This window comes from Eumetopias jubatus, unplaced genomic scaffold (genome assembly GCF_037043125.1).
Source record: "Eumetopias jubatus isolate StellerSeaLion01/CBP00866 unplaced genomic scaffold, mEumJub1_p1.0 scaffold_1, whole genome shotgun sequence".
Classification (NCBI taxonomy): domain Eukaryota; kingdom Metazoa; phylum Chordata; class Mammalia; order Carnivora; family Otariidae; genus Eumetopias; species Eumetopias jubatus.
Window position 1 is genome coordinate 113,133,378 of NW_028274807.1, and position 4,350 is coordinate 113,137,727.

Below are 4,350 nucleotides of genomic sequence, written 5' to 3' on the forward strand. Positions count from 1 at the left end.
CAGAACGTATGAATAATTCAAGAGTCCCAATTTCACATAATTTCTGGCTCTACTTTTAAAACCAGTAAAAGAACTATTTGTATCATTTATTTATTTTTGGTGACAATGGGTAAAAGACAAAAGACGTTTTGTTACGTGTGTGTGTGTGTGTGTGTGTGTGTGTGTTTCCTGGAAAGAGAACCTCTTGGCTCTTTCATTTCAAACTGATCAAAGACAGTGTCAAAAAAAAATGTATACATTTGTAAATATGTAAAAGCATGATACAAGGGGGATATACAGTTATTATTTCTATATATTCTTTTTTTCTAAGCTTTTATTTATTTGAGAAAGAGAGAGAAAGAGGGCATGAGCAGGGGAGGGGCAGAAGGAGAGGGAGAGGGACAAGCAGACACCCGCTGAGCAGGGAGCCCAATGCGGGGCTTGATCCCAGGACCCCAAGATCATGACCTGAACCAAAGTCAGACATTTAACCGACTGAGCTAGGGGTTCTTTCTGTATAAATTTGTTGAGGGTGTTTTAATCACTGTGAATAGTTTCATATTATTTTACTCAGGAAACAATTATAATTTCTATAGGACCATTGAAGCTATAATTTCAGGGGTCATTTCTGCAGTGTGCCATCTGAAAAGTACATTTGAAAGAGATGGACTCTTTAACCAGCAAAGAGAAGTTGAAATAATTTAATCTTAGATGGACAATGTTACTACTTCTCATTTTCTAACATAAACAGAAACAGGCAATGGAAGAGGGCACCATTTCCCCTCTAAAGTAGCTCTGTCCTATAGAACTTTCTGTGATGAAGGTATGTTCGATATTTACACTGCCCAATGTGAAAGCCATTAGCCACGTGTCGCTATTGAGCACTTGAAATGTGACTAATGCAGCCAAGGAACTGTATTTTTTTAAAGGTTTATTTATTTGAAAGAGAGAGAAAGACAGAGAGAGAGAGAGAGACAGTGCACAAGTCGAAGGGGCAGAGGGAGGGGGAGAGAAAATCTGAAACAGACTCCACGCTGAGCAAGGAGCTCAATCCCAGGACCCTGAGATCAAAGCCTGAATCAAAACCAAGAATCATATGTTCAACCGACTGCTCCACTCAAGTGCCCCCAAGGAACTGTATTTTAAAAATTATTACTTTTATTTAATTTAAATATGAATAACCACATGTGGCTAGTGACTCCCTGTTGGACATCATGGCCCTTAAGTCCTCAAGGAGAATGGCTATTGGATTATAAATATCAATAGGTAGACATTATTATTAAGGTGTTTTAATCCTTCTTTTACCATTTCTACTGAAACATTCACATTCTTATTACAGATTATCTAGGTTTTTGTGATTAATCCATCGTTCTTTTACCAAATCATTTGGCAAAATTGGAGTGAAATAGTGTTCCAACTGGTGCTTTTGGTAGGATGTACTCTAATGAGTGGGATATGATACAACCACTGGAATGAATCAAGAAGAAGCAATAGACAAGTTAGAAAAGAGAAAGCTTTTATTTGTACCTCAATGGTTTAACAATAGGCAAAAAATGTGTTATTGATTTAAAAGACCTTGGGAAGAGACATTTATTGCGAAACATTCCCTATGAAAATATCTGGTCTTCAATAGTCTAACCAGCTTCTCTAAAAATATAAAATGACTGTACTTTAGGAATTGAAGTGGTGTTGATTGATACTTTTGTCTTTATTATGCTCTTGTAGTGGGTTTTTTCTCATCCCCACAAAGAATATTCTGAAGAAGAGGAATCAGTAAAATAAAAATGAAAGGATAGGAGTCAGTGAGATCAATCAATATACCTACGAGGTTTTTTTTGAAGTTTTTGTAAACAACTACCAAATGCATTGTCTCAATCAGCTGTCCACAGAAGGAAGGTCATTATCAAATCCCAAGATACAGATGCATTTGTTAACTTCCAGATACAGTCCAAGTGTGTGCTTGTGCGTTCATATTAGCCATTAATGAGGGCCGCTTGGGGAGACTTTAAGCTCTTAAACTGGATTAGTGAAAGTGATCAAAAGGACCAATTGAGTTTTGTAAATTGGGTTTTACAAGATAGGGAGTAGACTTTGAAAAGGACTTCCTAAATCAGACATCATTGATTTCTTCATCCCAGCCTTAAAATGAGGGCTATCATTAGGAGGATTTTGAGCAAAATCATCAACTTAATGTTGACACTATCTCCACAGTAGCTGAAATGTGATGTGTTGTACCAACAATTAGTATCAAAATTCTGGAAACAAAATCCAATGGCACTTTATGATTTAGAAGCTACGTTTGAGACAAAAGGTTCTTTTCTCTATAATAGTGGCTAATTTAGAAAGAATCTCATTGGTATTCTTAAGAGTCATTAATAAATACTGATATAAGCCTATGTTATTGGATTTCTGAGCTGGATAATTAGAATGTTGTTGGACACAAGCATAATATTCCTATTTTCTACTACTACTGTTCTTGTTTTGTTAAGAAGGGCCATTTTTTGAGTGTCGGTCTTCGATACATTATTGCTAACGCTCACAAAAGCTTGCAGGGTGCATGTCCCTATTTTGAAAATGAGGTGGAGGGGAAGGTTCAAAGAAACTAGTAAAATTTTTTATGGCTATATGGGCAGTAGGTGCTAGAATTAAATCATCCAGAATCATCCAGTCCATGTCTTTATATGAACTCTTCCTCTATATGATTGTCTTCTCTCCTGTCTTTCAGAAGCACACTGGTCATTGGATTTAGGGCCCCTCCAGGTAATCTAGGATCGTTTCATCTCAGACTCTTACTTCATTGCATCTACAAAGATGCTTTTTCCAATAAGGTCACAGTCACAGTTTCCTGGGGTTGAGATGTGCACATACTCTTGGAATGCCACCATTCAACTACGGTCAGAGAGGCCTATTTTCTTTTTGAACCTCAGAGCCCCATACAGTTGGTCCAGAAAAGGGCTCAAAATACTCCTACTAAGAATGGAATTAACTCATAACAAATGACAGAAACAAAAAACAGGAAGGCAAACTACAGATCTAAGTAGGAGGCAGTATGTGGAGTGATTAAGGGCACAGACATGAACATTAGGCTGACTGCCTTGCTTGCAATCAGTCTCATTCACATGCTCCTTGAAGATAAGCTGTGAACCTCTGAAATCTTCATTTTCCTCATCTGTCTAATAGGATTAGTATCTCCCTCATACATTTGCTTTTTAGGCTAAATTAAAAAACAAAACAAAACATGTCAAGGGTTTAGTATAAGCAAACTTACGGAGCAAGTGCTAAGTAATGCTGGCCATCATTGTACGTTCCCCTGAAGCATCTTTTTATTGTTGTTGTTTTTTAGGCATTGTTATTTATCTATTTCTGTATCTATATACTTATTTATCTACCCATCTTTCACTTATTTGCTCATCTGCTTGTTTGTGTTACTAAATGTGTAACTAAAAATGATTATAAGTAAGAATGAGTCAAACCCAGAAATAGGAGACTTTCTTTCTTAGAAATCACCCTCATGAGCCATAATAAATAAAATGAACATTCTTTTGCTTATAAAGACCCTAAACATCCATCATCCATTTGCCATTATTAATCACTATTATTTCAGGGTTTGTGATAGAAACAGGAGAGTAAAAGATGATTTAGACAATTCTGGCTATCAAACCATTTACATTTTATTCAAGGTGACAAATGAGTTATACAATAATTGCCCTACAGCATATTCGGTGTTTTAAACATGTATGATCAGGAAACCAGTGGAATCAAAGATAATTTGGGGAGCATGCAATTTAGTAGGGCACAGGAGAGGCAGGTCAGAAGACTCCTTACCCAAAGAGTTATACTATAGTGGGAGGAGCATAGGTCCAGAAGTCTGGGGGGAAATCAGAGGAACAAATCCTATCCTTGTCACTAATCAGATATTCTTTAAACTCTCAATAATTCTTTTCTGTAAAACAAGGCTAATACCTATATTAGATTATTGTGTTGAGTTATTTAAATAATGCATTTAGAATAATACCTGGTACCTAGCAAAGGACATATAAATATTAACCATTTAGTTGTTGTTGTTATAATTACTATTAATTAATTTCCTATTGCATAGAAGTTCAACAAGTCTTGCGTCCTTTCTTCCTCTGAATGGCAATTCCCATCTGAGAACCATCTCATCAAGAAAGCCATTTGTACTTGTATTACCCCTCCCTGCCTCATTTTCTATACTCTCTGATAACAGTCCATGTATGTTGCAATAATCTTGTTTCTGTGTTTTTCTTCTCTGCTACACTGTAATCTCCTTGAAAACTAGAAACATATCTTATTTGTACATATTGCCCTAAGCATATAATAAAAGGTTAGTCAGTGACTATTTCTTGGACT

General features: G+C 36.2%; 1 pseudogene; it reads left to right on the top strand.

Annotated features, from left to right (window-relative positions):
* The first annotated feature begins 582 nt into the window (after positions 1-582).
* On the top strand, positions 583-694 carry LOC148165047 (small nucleolar RNA U3; annotated as a pseudogene).
* Positions 695-4,350: the final 3,656 nt, after the last annotated feature.